General features: G+C 40.9%; 1 pseudogene; it reads right to left on the bottom strand.

The window, feature by feature from the left end:
• The window catches only part of LOC100349868 (amidophosphoribosyltransferase-like), a 71,204-nt pseudogene that overhangs the window by 52,196 nt on the left and 1,805 nt on the right, over window positions 1–17,203 (bottom strand).

Here is a 17,203-nt window from a genome sequence, read left to right as displayed (position 1 = left end):
TACATTCTAGCACAACTTCTGAATACATTAAAAATAAAAAAAAAAAATAAAGAGCACACAAACATTCAACTTCTTAAAATTCCTTTCTTTTCTTTCCTACTTCTTTTCTATTTTCTCATTATATATCCAAAATCTTTGTATGTTATCTTCTAATACCAAGATAGGATTCCTAACACTGTTGGGCTGCCTGTCCACACTGACAAACTTTTGCGGTTAATGTTCACTTTTCCCATGTATTGGGTACTGCAAACACATAAGTTGTTAGGAATCTTAGTAATTCATGTAATCTGAGAGTCACGAACTTATTCAGTAAATGGCAGGACGGTTTAGGGCCCAACTACCAACATGGCTGGGGTAGCATAAAAGTGGCCATGGACAACACGTAAATGAATGAATGTGAATGTGTTCCAATAAAACTTTATTTACAATAGTGAGGGTTGGCCTTAACTTGAAGTTGTGCAGAGGAAATAATATAACTTTCTTCTTGGTTATTTAATGTGTAACAAAGAAGTGATTGGGAAGGGCCAGTCTTTTGAGGTTGTACCTCGATCATTGCATTTCCAGCTTTTCATAAAAAAAAAAATGTTCCTGGAATAAAGTCTGCCCTCAAGTGCATTTACAGGGATCGTTGCAGCAGCCACAGGCAGAGAACTCTCTGTTACGTCTAATTATATTTTCATTTAGAAAAAGCAGAGGGCTGTAATTGTTGTGAGCGATGTTGAGTCACACTGGCCTAGGTTCCAACCCCAGTTCTTCTGCCTGATCTCTGAAACTCAGTTTACTTATTTGTATAATGAATTAGTAGCTATACCTAATGCAGAGTTGTTGGAATAATTAAATAAAATTTTTAAAATACCATGAACAAATAGTAAGTTTTCAATATACATTTGCTGCCACTACTCCTAACAGCATTCTTGGCAGAGATCATGTTAATACACTTCTTTTTATCAGGAACCCATGAATTTATCACTGGGGATTCTGCCATGTGTACATTGTGGTCTAAGTTCTGTAGGGAATGGAATATGAGAGACATGCTCTGCCTTTGTGGCCCTGGGTGAGATGCTGAGAAATTCAGCTGATGTACTGAGCTCATACAAAGGTTCTCCAACACATTCGTGGAAAAACGGAATTAAAAGATGAGTGTATTGAGGCCAGTGCTGTGCTGTAGTGAATGGGACCCTGCCTGCAGTGCCAGCATCCCATATGGGCACCAGTTTGAGTCCCTACTGCTCCACTTCCAATCCAGCTCTCTGCTGTGGCCTGTGTAAAGCAGTAGAAGATGGCCCAAGTGCCTGGACCTCTGGACCCACATAGGAGGCCTGGAGGAAAGCACCGGACTCCTGACTGCGGATCAGCCCAATTCTGGCTGTTGCAACCATTTGGGGAGTGAACCAGCAGACGGAAAACCATTCTCTGCCTCTGTAACTCTGCCTTTCAAATAAATTAAATCTTCAAAAAAAAAAAAAAAAAGATAAATGTATTGTGGTACAAGAAATGTCAAAATCTACATACAATTTTTTCATGACTCACAATTCCCAGGAACTTTGTAATGGATCTTTGTATAAAGCATTTTATGCGTGCTAGGTTTGAAAATGGAACTGGGCTGAAACAGTCAAGGCAGATTCTCTGCAGGCACTGAGTTTATGGGTGGGGAGCTGAGCTCAGCACACAACAGACAGGATTTTATACCAAGTTTAGAGGAAAGATGATCTTAAAGGAATGGATTAACTTAGATATTGCCCTGTTATTAATTGCAATCATGGCTTTGAATGCGAACAGCAGAACATAGAACATCTGGCAAATAGTAGGTACTAAATAGTTTGTGGAATAACTGGCCACATGAAGAAAGTTAATATTCCTGAACCACTATAGCCTTTTCCCACCAGAGCTCTGTACTTCATTCAGGAAAAACACTTTGTTGAATAAATTACTAAATCCAGGTACATGGGATCCTCAAAAAGTTCATGGAAAAACGCATACTAGAAAAAAACTATGCATAGATCTCAAACATTTTTATGCCAAAGTGAACTTATCTTTGAATTCTATTTTCACACGAACTTTCCTTTTAAATTTTTATCCATTTCCATTTTATCTGAAAGGCAGCGACAGAAATCTTCCATCCACTGGTTTACTCTGCAAATGCCCACAACCAGAGGAGCTGGGCCAGGCCAAAGCCAGGAGCCCAGACCTCAATACTGGTCTCCCATGTGAGTGTCAGGAACCCAAGTACTTCAGCCATCATCTTCAGCCTTCCTGGGTGTGCATTAGCAGGAAACTGGAATCAGGAGTGAAGCCTGGACTCGAACCTAGGCACACAGATGTGGGATGTGGGCATCCAACATGGTGACTTTACTACACACAAAGCACCCACCCCTACCTGAACTTTCTAAATTTTCCTCATATATTCAAAAATATATCAAAAATGTTTATTACATTTAAATAAACATCCTAATTCCATAATAATTCTTTGCATGTCAACTTCATTCCATCATCTGATTATAAATCCTTTTAGAAACAAGATCGTATTTAAAAATATTTCATACAGCAAAGCTTTCTTAGACAACTTGATACCGAATACCCTGCTAAGACCTGGAGGGTTAGAAAAAAGATAAGATCTAGTCCCACTCTTCAAAATTTTCATAATCTTAATATCTTTAATTTTTATAGTGGTTAACAGCCCTGTACTTAATGACAGTGTGACACTGGGTGAGCTGGTTAACATCTTGCGACTGTTTCTCTTGCTGTGTGTGTGTATGTGTGTGTGTGTGTGTGTGTGTGTATACACTCATTTACTATGGAAACCTTCAAGCATGCACAATAGTACCAAGAGAGGTGTTGTGACAGCAAGTTAAGCTTCCCTTATTTTGCCTGCATCCAATATTGGATGCCTGGTCAGGTCCTGGTGAATTCATTTCTTTCTTTTTTTTTTTTGACAAGCAGAGTGGACGGTGAGAGCTGCGGCCGGCGCACCGTGCTGATCCGATGGCAGGAGCCAGGTGCTTCTCCTGGTCTCCCATGGGGTGCAGGGCCCAAGCACTTGGGCCATCCTCCACTGCACTCCCTGGCCACAGCAGAGAGCTGGCCTGGAAGAGGGGCAACCGGGACAGAACCCGGCGCCCCGACCGGGACTAGAACCCTGTGTGCTGGCGCCACAAGGCAGAGGATTAGCCTAGTGAGCCGCGGCGCCGGCCGTGAATTCATTTCTGATCCAGCTTCTTGCTAATACATCCCAGAGGACAGCAAGTGATGGGGCAATAATTGAATATGCAAAGGGTCAGAGTTTGGGGTGGGGCTTGAGTATTGCCAGTTTCCTGGCCCATTTTTTTTTTTAATTGATTTTATTTATTTGAAAGACAGAGTTACAGAGTGGGGGGGGGGGTCTTCCATCCGCTGCTTCACTCCCCAAATGGCTACAACTGCCGGAGGTGAGCTGATCCGAAGCCAGGAGCCAGGAGCTTCTTCTGGGTCTCCTACATGGGTGCAGGAGCCCAAGGACTTGGGCCATCTTCTACTGCCTTCCCAGGCCATAGCGGAGAGCTGGATTGGAAGAGGAGCAGCCAAGACTAGAACCGTGCCCATATGGGATGCCAGCGTTTCAGGCTAGGGTTTTAACCCGTTGCACTGCAGCGTTGGCCTCAGCTGGCCTTTTATTCTATGTGAAATATGATGGTGTCAGGTGCATGACAGAAGTGCGAGTGTCGGCCGTGGCAGTTTTTTTATAATGGCCTACAGGTCATGGCAGGGACATAGCCTGTAGGCATGTTCATGTTTCCAGCTGGCACATGGTGTGAGTTTGCAACATCACAGAATTTGAGCTTCTCCTATACAAAAGTAGGGAGGGTTGGGCAGTGCATGAAAAGGGAGGTTGGGTATTACCCAGAAATGAGGTTGGGTAGTGCAGGAAAAGGGGGTTTCTGGTGCAGAGAGGCCGGCCAGGATTTCCACGTGGGCAGCTGGAACGGTCACGTAGGCTGGCCTGCATGTGCTAACAGCAAGCTGGGGCTGTCAAACCTCAGCTCCTCTCTGCCGTTTTAGAGATTCCTTTTTCTTTTTTTTTTTTTTAACTTTTATTTAATGAATATAAATTTCCAAAGTATGGATTACAATGGCTTCCCCCCCATATTGTCTCTCCCACCCGCATCCCTCCCCTTTCCCACTCCCTCTCCCCTTCCATTCACATGAGAATTCATTTTCGATTCTCTTTATATACAGAAGATCAGTTTAGCATACATTAAGTAAAGATTTCAACAGTTTGCTCCCACACAGAAACATAAAGTGAAAAATAATAGATGATTTTTTAAATGATGATGAAATAAGATCAGACCTATTGTCATGTTTAATCCCAGTGAGAGTCAAGTTGGGAATTGATAATTTCTTCTTTTTTTTTTTTTAACAGAAGATCAGTTTAGTATACATTAAGTAAAGATTTCAACAGTTTGCACCCCCATAGAAACACAAAGCGAAATATACTGTTTGAGTACTCGTTATAGCATTAAGTCTCAATGTACAGCATGTTAAGGACAGAGATCCTACATGAGGAGTAAGTGCACAGTGACTCCTGTTGTTAACTTTACAAATTGACACTCCTGTTTATGGTATCAGTAATCTCCCTATGCACCAGTCATGAGTTTCCAAGGCTATGGAAGCCTTTTGAGTTCACTGACTCTTATCTTGTTTAGACAAGGTCATATTCAAAGTGGAGGTTCTCTCCACCCTTCAGAGAAAGGTACCTCCTTCTTTGATGACCTGTTCTTTCCACTGGGATCTCACTCGCGGAGATCTTTCATTTAGTTTTTTTTTTTTTCCCCAGAGTGTCTTGGCTTTCCATGCCTGAAATACTCTCATGGGCTTTTCAGCCAGATCCGAATGCCTTTACGGCTGATTCTGAGGCCAGAGTGCTGTTTAGGACATCCACCATTCTATGAGTCTGCTGAGTATCTCGCTTTCCATGTTGGATCACTCTCCCCTTTAATTATTCTATCAGTTAGTATTAGCAGGTACTAGACTTGTTTATGTGCTCCCTTTGACTCTTAGTCCTTTCATTTTGATCAATTGTGAACTGAAATTGATCACTTGGACTGGTGAGATGGCATTGGTACATGCCACCTTGATGGGATTGAATTGGAGTCCCCTGGTATGTTTCTAACTCTACCATTTGGGGCAAGTTAGCTTGAGCATGTCCCAAATTGTACATCTCTTCCCTCTCTTATTCCCACTCTTATGTTTAACAGGGATCACATTTCAGTTAAATTTCAACACTTAAGAATAACTGTGTATTAATTACAGAATTAAACCAGTCATATTAAGTAGAACAGACAAAAAAACTACTAAGAGGGATAATGTATTAAGTTGTTCATTAACAGTCAGGGCTATGCTGATCAAGTCACCGTTTCTCATAGTATCCATTTCACTTCAACAGGTTTCCTTTTTGGTGTTCAGTCAGTTGTCACCGATCAGGGAGAACATATGGTATTTGTCCCTTTGGGACTGGCTTATTTCACTCAGCATGATGTGTTCCAGATTCCTCCATTTTGTTGCAAATGACTGGATTTCATTGTTTCTTACTGCGGTATAGTATTCTAAAGAGTACATATCCCATAATTTCTTTATCCAGTCTTCTGTTGATGGGCATTTAGGTTGGTTCCAGGTCTTGGCTATTGTGAATTGAGCTGCAATAAACATTAGGGTGCAGACCGCTTTTTTGTTTGCCAATTTAAATTCCTTTGGGTAAATCCCAAGGAGTGGGATGGCTGGGTCGAACGGAAGGGTTATCTTCAGGTTTCTGAGGAATCTCCAGACTGACTTCCATAGTGGCTTGACCAGTTTGTATTCCCACCAACAGTGGGTTAGTGTCCCTTTTTCCCCACATCCTCGCCAGCATCTGTTGTTGGTAGATTTCTGCATGTGAGCCATTCTAACCGGGGTGAGGTGAAACCTCATTGTGGTTTTGATTTGCATTTCCCTGATTGCTAATGACCTTGAACATTTTTTCATGTGTCTGCTGGCCATTTGGATTTCCTCTTTTGAAAAATGTCTATTGAGGTCCTTGGCCCATCTCTTAAGTAGGTTGTTTGTTTTGTTTTTTTTTGTGGAGTTTCTTCATCTTTTTGCAGATTCTGGTTATTAACCCTTTATCTGTTGCATAGTTTGCAAATATTTTTTCCCATTCTGTCGGTTGTCTCTTCACTCTCCTGACTGTTTCTTTTGCAGTACAGAAACTTCTCAATTTGATGCAATCCCAATAGTTGATTTTGGCTTTGAATGCCTGTGCCTCCCGGGTCTTTTCCAGAAATTCTTTGCCTGTGCCAATATCTTGAAGGGTTTCTCCAATGTTCTCTAGTAACTTGATGGTGTCAGGTCATAGATTTAGGTCTTTAATCCATGTTGAGTGGATTTTTGTGTAAGGTGAAAGGTAGGGGTCTTGCTTCATGATTCTGCTCGTGGAAATCCAATTTTCCCAGCACCATTTATTGAATAGACTGTCCTTGCTCCAGGAATTGGTTTTAGATCCTTGGTCAAATATAAGTTGGCTGTAGATGTTTGGGTTGATTTCTGGTGTTTCAATTCTGTTCCATTGGTCTATACATCTGTTTCTGTACCAGTACCATGCTGTTTTGATTATAACTGCCCTGTAGTATGTCCTGAAGTCTGGTATTGTGATGCCTCGGCTTTGTTTTTGTTGTACAAGATTGTTTTAGCTATTCGAGGTCTCTTGTGCCTCCATATAAATTTCAGCACCATTTTTTCCAGATCTGAGAAGAAGGTCTTCGGTATCTTGATTGGTATCGCATTGAATCTATAAATTGCTTTTGGGAGAATGGACATTTTGATGATATTGATTCTTCCAATCCATGAGCATGGAAGATTTTTCCATTTCTTGGTATCCTCTTCTATTTCTTTCTTTAAGGTTTTGTAATTTTCATCGTAGAGATCTTTAACGTCCTTGGTTAAGTTTATTCCAAGGTATTTGATTATTTTTGTAGCTATTGTGAATGGGATTGATCTTAGAAGTTCTTCCTCAGCCATGGCATTGTCTGTGTATACAAAGGCTGTTGATTTTTGTGCATTGATTTTATACCCTGCTACTTTGCCAAAATCTTCTATGAGTTCCAATAGTCTCTTAGTAGAGTTCTTTGGGTCCCCTAAATAAAGAACCATGTCATCTGCAAAGAGGGATAGTTTGAGTTCTTCCTTCCCAATTTGTATGCCTTTAATTTCTTTTTCTTGCCTAATAGCTCTGGCTAGAACCTCCAGAACTATATTGAATAGCAGTGGTGAGAGTGGGCATCCCTGTCTGGTACCAGATCTCAGTGGAAATGCTCCCAACTTTTCCCCATTCAATAGGATGTTGGCTGTGGGTTTTTCATAGATTGCTTTGATTGTATTGAGGAATGTTCCTTCCAAACCCAGTTTGCTTAGAATTTTCATCATGAACGGGTGTTGTATTTTATCAAATGCTTTCTCGGCATCTATTGAGATAATCATATGGTTTTTCCTCTGCAGTCTGTTAATGTGGTGTATCACATTGATTGTCTTGCGCACATTAAACCATCCCTGCATACCAGGGATAAATCCCACTTGGTCTGGGTGGATGATCTTTCTGATGTGTTGTTGCATTCTATTGGCGAGAATTTTATTGAGGATTTTTGCATCTATGTTCATCAGGGATATTGGTCTGTAATTCTCTTTCAGTGCTGCATCTTTTTCCGGCTTAGGAATTAAGGTGATGCTGGCTTCATAGAAAGAATTTGGGAGGATTCCCTCTTCTTCGATTGTTCTGAATAGTTTGAGAAGAATTGGAGTTAGTTCTTCTTTAAATGTCTGGTAGAATTCAGCAGTGAATCCATCTGGTCCTGGGCTTTTCTTTGTTGGGAGGGCCTTTATTACTGTTTCAATTTCTGTCTCAGTTATTGGTCTGTTTAGGTTTTCAATGTCTTCCTGGTTCAATTTAGGTAGGTTGCATGTGTCCAGGAATCTATCCATTTCTGATAGGTTTCCCTGTTTGCTGGCATACAAGTCCTTGTAGTAATTTCTGATGATTCTTTTTATTTCTGTGGTGTCTGTTGTTATGTTTCCTTTTTCATCTCTGATTTTATTGATTTGGGTCTTTTCTCTTCTTTTTTTTAGTTAGTTGGGCCAATGCGGTGTCAATTTTGTTTATTTTTTCAAAAAACCAGCTCCTCGTTTGGCTGATTTTTTGTAATGTTTTTCTTGATTCAATCCTGTTGATTTCTTCTCTGATTTTAAATATTTCTCTTCTCCTACTAGATTTGGGTCTGGTTTACTGTAGGTTTTCTAGATCCTTGAGGTGAATTGAAAGCTCATCTATTTGGTGTCTTTCCAATTTCTTGATGTAGGCACCTATTGATATAAACTTTCCTCTTAACACTGCTTTTGCTGTGTCCCATAAGTTTTGGTATGTTGTGTTGTTATCCTCATTTACTTCCAGAAAATTTTTGATTTCTCTTTTAATTTCTTCTATGACCCATTGTTCACTCAGGAGCATGTTGTTCAATCTCCATGTGTTTGCGTATGCTCTAGGGATTCCTGAGTTACTAATTTCCAACTTCATTCCTTTTTGGTCTGAGAAGCTGCATGGTATGATTCTAATTCTTTTGAATTTGCTGAAACTTGCTTTATGGCCTAGTATGTGGTCAATCCTAGAGAAGGTTCCATGTACTGCTGAGAAGAATGTAAAATCTTTAGCTGTAGGATTGAAAGTCCTGTAGATATCTGTTAGATCCATTTGGGCTATAGTGTTGTTTAAATCTACTGTATCCTTGTTGATCTTCTGTCCTATTGATCTATTTCTGAGAGTGGAGTATTGAAGTCCCCCAGTACTATTGTATTGGGGTCTAAGTCTCCCTTTAAGTCCGTTAACAAATCTGTTAGATAAACTTGTGCCCTGTAGTTAGGTGCATATACATTGATAATTGTTATATCTTCCTGTTGTATTGATCCCTTAATGATTATATAGTGCCCCTCTTTGTCTCTCTTAACAGTTTTTTTGGTAAAGTTTATGTTGTCCGATATTAAGATGGCTACGCCCACTCTTTTTTCATTTCTGTTGGCATGGTATATCTTTTTCTAGCCTTTCACTTTCAGTCTGTATGGATCTTTGTTGGAAAGATGTGTTTCTTGTAAGCAGCAAATAGATGGGTTTTGTTCCTTAACCCAATCAGCCAATCGGTGTCTTTTAACTGGACAGTTCAGGCCATTAACGTTCAATGTGACTAATGAAAAGTGGTAACTTTGCCCTGCCATTTGCCAAAGATAAGTTCTAATATATGCTTTGAATTCCCTGTGATCTTTTGCTGTGAGGTTTCCTTCCTTTATCTTCTTTCATATTGATGACCGTGTTTCTGTGTTTCTGTGTGTAGCACATCTTTAAGCATCTTTTGCAGGGCTGGACAAGTGGCGACAAATTCTTTCAATTTCTATTTGCTATGAAAAGTCTTTATTTCACCTTCATTCACAAATGATAGCTTTGCAGGATATAATATTCTGGGCTGGCAGTTTTTCTCTCTTAGTACCTGGGCTATATCTCGCCATTCCCTCCTAGCTTGTAGAGTTTCTGATGAGAAGTCAGCTGTGAGTCTGACTGGAGATCCTCTGAGAGGAATCTGACGTTTCTCTCTTGCACATTTTAGGATCTTTTCTTTATGTTTCACTGTGGAGAGTTTAATTACAACGTGTCGTGTTGAGGATCTCTTTTGGTCGTGTTTATTAGGGGTTCTGTGAGCTTCCTGTAGTAGGATTTCTCTGTCCTTCTCCAAACCTGGGAAATTTTCTCCTAATATCTCACTAAAAAGGCCTTCTAATCCTTTCTCCCTCTCCATGCCTTCAGGAACTCCTAGAACCCGAATGTTGGGTTTTTTAATAGTATCCTGAAGATTCCTGACAATATGTTTTAGATTTCTAATTTCCTCTTCTTTTCTTTGGTCTGACTGTATCCTTTCCTGTTCTCTGTCTTCTAAGTCCGATATTCTCTCTTCTGCTTCACCCATTCTGTTTGTAAGGCTCTCTATTGTGTTTTTCATTTGATCTATTGAATTCTTCACTTCAGTCACTATCACAGTTTCCTGTTGTACTAGTTGTTTCATTTCATTTTGATTCCTCCTTAATATTTCATTTTCACGAGAGAGATTTTCTATCTTGTCCATTAAGGATTTCTGTAGTTCCAGAATTTGTTTTTGAGAACTTCTTAATGTTCTTATCAATTTTTTGAGATCTGCTTCTTGCATTTCTTCTATGTCATCATCTTCATAATCTTGAATTGGGGTGTCTTTTTCATTTGAGGGCGTCATGGTGACTTCCTTGTTTTTATTACCTCGGTTTTTGCGTTTGTTATTTGGCATATTGGAGATATTTGGTTTCTTCACTGTGGTGCTTTTTCTTGTTATACTATGACTCTAGATTAAGTGGACTATCTGTTTTTGATGGAGCCTTAGGGCTTGAGATGGGTGTGGCCTGAGAGCTCTGTTTGGTGTGCCAAAGGTGACACTCCCAGGTTAGGCGTGGTAAATCTCTCTCTCTCTCTCTTTTTTTTTATTCAAAAGGGAAGTAATTCCACACAGCTGAACGAAGTTGGAGGTAGTTAGCAGGCAAATGATATACCCACAGGAGCCAGAGATCGGAAGCTCTTTCCCAAGGACCACACAGGGAATCTGTTTGGCCCTCAGAGTGGGCTCAAATTCTCCTTCAGTCTCCCACTGGGTTGCCAAAGTTACGGAATTGTAGCGTCTCTGGAGAGTGCTCACGTGAATTCCGTGAGTTCTCTCCCCCACCGTCTCTTTTTTCACAGTCTCAGTTCAATAGCACCACAAATTTACTAGGTCCTAATCTCCTGTTAATTCGCCCCGCCCAGAGTCAGGTTTTTCTGCTAGGCTCAGGGCCGGTGCAGACCTGAGGTCGCTCTGCTTATGACGTTGTCCAAGATGGCACCTGCTCTTTGTCTTGCTCGCCTTTGAGAGGTGAGCGGAGAGAGAGAAACCCGTGTCCGTACCAGTCACCTTTTTTTTTTCTCTCTCTCTCTCTCTTCCAGTTAGCCTGGTGAACTTTTCCCCCCCGGGGGTCATTCCCTCTAGTCTCCTCTCTCCGCTTGCCTGCCGGTGTCTCGGGCTATTGAGGTTCAGCTCACCTCGCATTCCAGCGCTGGTGTGTTGAGTCTGCCGCTGGTGTCCCGAACTGTGGGCTCCCACACTCTCCACGCAAGTCCGCTGTGAATCACGCGTTCCGGAAGAGTTTCTTCTGCTGTTTCCTCCCCTACTCTTCCTTGAACCTACAGTATCTCCACTTTTATTAAACTATCTCTCCCCGGACTATCAGTGTGCTCCCTTCCTATTCCACCATCTTGCCTTCTCCGAGATTCCTTTTTCTTAAAAATTTCTTTTATTTTTGATTTATAGATGAGAAACTCAAAGCAAAAAATATTCAGGGAAAGGAAGTTTAGCTTACATCTTTGGCCCTCTGTCTTCTCAATTGTCATATGGATGACCTATTACTTTAAGATCCTAGTTTGTCCTCCTATTGATTATTTGCAAAATAAGCCCATGTGTACATATGTTTATGTAATGCTCATTTCTTAGATAAAATGTGGACACTGAATACACTGTTCTACAGCTTGCTTTTTCACTTAATGATAGATTCTGGAAACCTCTCCATGGCAGCAGATTAAGAACTTTACATTTGTTGACGGTTGCATATTTCTCCATGGTGTAGATATTCTATTGCTTAATAAATCAGTTGTTTATGGATTAACACTTGAGTTGTTTTCAAACTTCTGCTATTTCAAATAGGGCTTCAATTAATAACCTTGTGCCTATGTTGTTTTTTTTTTTGGGGGGGTGGCATATCTTTAGAATAAATTCTGATAAGAGGGAGCACTAGATCAAAAGGTAGGAGGATAAAAGATGGTAGTCTACATTGCTAGATTGCACGTCATTTTATTTTCCAAGCAGCAATGTATAAACCTGCTTCTGCCCCCACACTAACACCAACAGATGATTGCCAGCCTAACAGGTGGGCAATATAGTCTACTTTACCACAAAATGTCAGCTTGTCAAAGATAATCACCCAGATCATAGATCTTATCCAACACCAGACTCTACTGATGATTCAAAAGATAAAGCAAGTAGCAACAGAGACATCCCACACGTCTCTGGAGGGACCCCAGACCATAACGTGCAGCTTCCAAAAGATAATCCCTTTCTCATTGAGGAACACGTTTGGATGATGTATCAGTGTCAGAGTAAGACACATGCTAACAAGGTGTGTGACACAGGTTAGCTCAGAGGGGGCTGGGGAAGGTTGGGGCTTCACAGTTTGATACTGCTAGTCATATACAGAGAGAGGTTATGCAAATGCAACCCACCTTCCATTCTGCAACTTGCCCTGCTCCGTGCACTCAGATTCTAGGCTTGTTTATGCTAAGCAATCTTGACCAGCCAGCTGCATCCTGGGAAAAGTGTTAACATGTTTATCAGGAAGCCTGTCTGAAGTGCATTGCCCAGAAGCAAGAGGCAGGAGGTCACAGGTCTGCTAGTATTTCTTTCTTTCACAGCATCCAAGTCATTTTAATTAGCAACTTTTTTATGAGTCAAGGTTGAATGCCCTGTCTTATGTTTTTGAAGTATTTGCATTTTCTCCTGTGAACCATCTGTTGAAATTCATCATTTATATTTCTACAAGGATTAGGGTATTCATTCTTTATTGTAAATTGTACATATTTATGTGTGGAGACAGAGATCCTCCATCTGCTGGTTCACTCCCCAAATGCTTGCAAGAGCCAAGGCTGGACCATGCTAAAGCCAGGAGCACAGAACTGAATTCTCCCACAAGGAGGGCAGAGGACCCAAGCACTTGAGCCATCACCTGCTGCCACCCAGCGGCACTTGAACAGGAAGCCGGAATCCAGAACAAAGCCAGGACTAGAACCCATGCACTCCAAGATGAGATGCCGGTGTCCCAGGTGTTGCCTTGAACATTACACCAAATGCTCCCCTCAGTTTCTACATATTTTTTGCTGGTTTATGGTTTCCTTTTTTTTCCTTTTGCTTATAGTACAAAAGAATATTTTTAAGTAATTAAATTCACCAATTGTGATATAGAGTTACAATTAGGAAAACTTTCAGCATACTCAACTTATAGAGAGATTCATCAATATTTTCTTCTAATAATTGTTTTCTTCACATGTAAATATTTAACAATTTGGACATTATCATTGTGTAAACTGTGAGGATTGTATCTATTTGATCTTTCTATGTAGAAGTCTAGTTATTGGAGCATCACTAACTAAAATATCTACCTTAATTGAATTGCAATTCTGAATTTTTTGCATAATAAATTTATCTTTGTGAATGGGTCTTTTTCTGGATTTCTTTTCTGATCCATAATTCTCAATGTCCATTCAGGCGCCAGTATCACTTTTATAGGCATTTTATACTCATCATGAATGTCTAATATTTGCTTGGATGGGCTATTCTCTACTCGATTGTTCCTTCTTTTTAGGGTCTTCCTGACTACTTTTGACATTTTTGTTTTGTCAAGTGCAATTTATAATAGAATTGTCTACCTCCATAAAATAGTTTTATATTGCTATCGGGAAGATGTCAAATTTATAAATTAAGTTACCAAGAATTGACATTTTTATGATGCAATATGTTCATATGATTCTGTGTCTCTCATTTGATCCAAGTTAATTTTCGTGTTTCACAGGAATATTTTATAGTTTTCTTGACCATTCTTGAATATTTCTTGTAAAGTTTACACTTGGATATTGTATCCATTTGTTCATTTTTTTACTTCTCTTTCACTGTATGTTCTCAGGTTCATTGTACTTTAGACTGTACACATAAAAGACTATTGGCTTTAGCATGTTGATTTTATACCTGTTACTTTACTATGTGAGCTCATTATTTGTGAAAATATTCCACTGATTTCATTAGGTCTCCCAGATATGTAAATATACCATCTGAAAACAGGCAGGTTTACCTCTTATTCCTCTAGTCACGTTTTTCTATGTGCCAAAGTTTCTTAAACTCTTAAACTTTTTTTACCAGAGTGTCTTGGCTTTCCATGCCTTAAACTGCAAATGAAAACAATAATTTTATCTATTTCAAAATATTGTGTGAATTAAATGATGTCAAATATGTAAAATGCTTAGAGTAGTGCCTGGAATATAACAAGTCTCTAATCAAGTTATTTGCAGGTGTAGATATGTATTGTCATATATGCACACCTAGACGTGAATCCATGCGGTTGATAAAATGAACAGTCTAGAGTTAAACAATTCTTCCTAATATCAAGCATTTACGTGCCCACAATTTAGAATTACATTTTCACTAATATCGCCTTCTGAAGAGATTAGTACATGCAAAACCTTGAGGTCACTTGTGTGTCACTCTCATAATTTTTGCCATATTTTTGTGTCATCAAAAATCTGTTCTTATTTATTTAATGCTTTTCTTTAAATGGGAAAAGCCCTCTAAGTATACACTGTATATTGGGATACATTAAATACACACACACACACACACACACACACATATGTTACTGGTGATCATATGGGACGCCAGCATCGCAGGCAGCGGCTTCACCCTCTCCGGCCCTGACACTAATGAGTATGCCCTTTAGGTAGGAGACCCTTTTTCACCATGTCTGATAAATGACAACCTTCGTTTCAAAAATGCCTTGAGTGAGTTTCATAATCCTGTTAATAACAGCTAGAAAATGCAGTCTGTAAAGGTGGAGTGTTTGGTCTTACCCGTACTCAGTGCAAACACATGGAATTCATTCGTTCATTGGTGTTTGCCCCCGGTGCCCTTCACGCCACACTCCCTGGGAGAAGTGGAACCTGCACGACGTGTTTCATGGCTGTGGCATCGGGTTTGTGGGTGTTCTGTGAACCTGCGGAGGAAATGGCCAAGTCCAAGAGCTTTGGGTCCCTTCTAGAAACCTCACAAGGAAATAGAGCCTGGTGTTGGTAGAAGATACTCGTGCTCTTCAGAGCTTGTTCCCATGGATATTTGGCTTTGATTTGGGGCCATGCACTATGTTACATTGCCCCTTTGCTTCTAGAAGTTTCCCTGTAGGTGATTTTGAGACATGAGGTTTTACATTTTTTTCCAAAGGAGTGCTGATGACATCACAATATAATTAGAAATTTAGAAATGTGGGGTAAAAATCCATCCAGGGTGTATTTGGCTTTAGGGAGAGCTGCAATTTATATAACCAGCAATAAATGAGTCCCAAATGTTCCATGTTGCCTATAATTAGAAAGGCCCACTTTTATAATTGATGGTTGAGATTATTGTAACCAGTGTTTAATGGACGCATTTGAGGTATCCATATAAGAATGTGTGGACAGCTTGTTTATGCCTTTCAAAGTGAGATTCACACACACACAAAATCCCTTTGAGAAAATAAGGTCACTTGGTAAAGCATGATTCTCTTACGTTCTCTTTGTTAAATGACATAGTTTGTAAGCTTTCAAAGCACCATCTGCATGCTATAATTAGAGCAATATATTTTTCTTCCAAACATTTGACAAATTAAAGATCCCAAGGTCTCAAATACAACTTATCACAGCATATGCATAAGGCTAGAAGTTTCTGCATATATCAGTTCAAGATGAGGATAGATCGTAAGTAAGAAAAACACTATTAAAAGAAAAAAAGGGGTGGCCATTGTGGCGCAGCGGGCTAAGCCACCACTTGGGATGCTCACAACCCCTCCTGGCTTCAGTCTCAGCTCTCCTGTGCTATATAAGCATTGTCGTGACCTCCAGGAAACAGTTGCTGTAGGTTTCTTTGGGCTGTAAGTGGAAGATCAGGCTGGTGAAAGGAGTGTGTTGTTTTATCACATAAACCGAGTTTTTGGAGCAACATGAAGGCTGGGGATGGCTCAGCTCCATGTCAGCTCCCCTGCGACTCCAAACTTAACCCTGATCTCCCAAGATGGCCCTGACTGTCCTGCACCCGTGTCCCACCCCAACCCCTTTGAAGACAAAGAGGAGCAGCCTGTGAAAGGCCAGCACAAAACACAAACACCGGAGTTAAAGGAAACGTTTATTGTCCAGTGGGGGAAACCCGACAGGCTGGCTGGAGAGGGCAAGAGAGGGCGGAAAGGGAAAAGTGTTGAGAGAGAGAGAGAGAGAGAGCGCACGTGTGGGGACGCAGGTCCTGTTATAGCCTTGCAGGGGGTAGGGACGTGGGAGCAATGAATCCCCTTAGGGAGGTGGGGAGCTGACGCTTGAGGGTGGGCCATTTGGTCACCTGACTTCTAGCAAGCCAGGCTGGGCTTAAGACAGAAGCTTACTGTGCGAGTTGACGATAGGGACCAGAGCCTAACAGGGCGCCCACAGCTTAAGACGGCACCAGTTTACTAACAGCGAACTTGTGTCCCCTTTTGTCAGAGATGGAGCCCCCCTTCCAGCAGCCCAACAATCTCTGTGTCCTCCCCTCCTGTCACACTCAGCTCTCCTGACCCCATGCTTACTCCCTTCTTTCCTCAGGACCCCGGGCCGGATATTTGAATAAAACTGAAATCCTGTGTCTTAGTCCTTTCAGGTTGCCATGACAACATACCATATCCTGGGTGGATTATAAACAACAACAGTCACTCCTCACAATTCTGTAAACTGCAAGTCCAAGATGAAGGCATCGGCCAGGCTGACGTCTGTAGGGTCTGTGAACCAGTTCATAGAGAAGAGTCTTCTCTCTGCTTGCTGCCTTGGTAGACAAGGCAAGGGGAAGTTTAGGGCCCCACCCTCATGGACTAATTATCTTCCCAAGACCCTACTTCCCAGCACATTGTATTGATGACCAGGTTTCAGCATACGAATTCTGAATAGGAATAGAAGAATACAAAAATAAAAGTATGAACATTTAGATCATAGCTTTCTGTGACTGGGGAAAGTGTTATTGTTGGCCTTTGGGTTGACACACTTTTACCCCACTCATTCCACAGCTTTGGACAAGGGCCTCGAGCAAGAGGGGTCCACTGGTAGACCACAGTTACCAGTACCCGTGGTGACTTTTTGATGGGTTGTGACTCTGGGGTAACCCAGAAGGGGTTTCTGTCACTTTTGCTAGCCTGATTTGGCAGAGGGCTACAGAGCCAGCCAATTAATCTGGCAAAGAGCTGCACTTCAGTGAACTTTAGATAAAGAGTGCAAGAGAGGTCGAATGGGAATTATTTTGTA

Source organism: Oryctolagus cuniculus, chromosome 11 (genome assembly GCF_051225735.1).
Source record: "Oryctolagus cuniculus isolate XC-2025 breed Fujian yellow rabbit chromosome 11, ASM5122573v1, whole genome shotgun sequence".
Classification (NCBI taxonomy): Eukaryota; Metazoa; Chordata; class Mammalia; order Lagomorpha; family Leporidae; genus Oryctolagus; species Oryctolagus cuniculus.
This window is presented reverse-complemented; position numbering and strand designations above follow the sequence as displayed.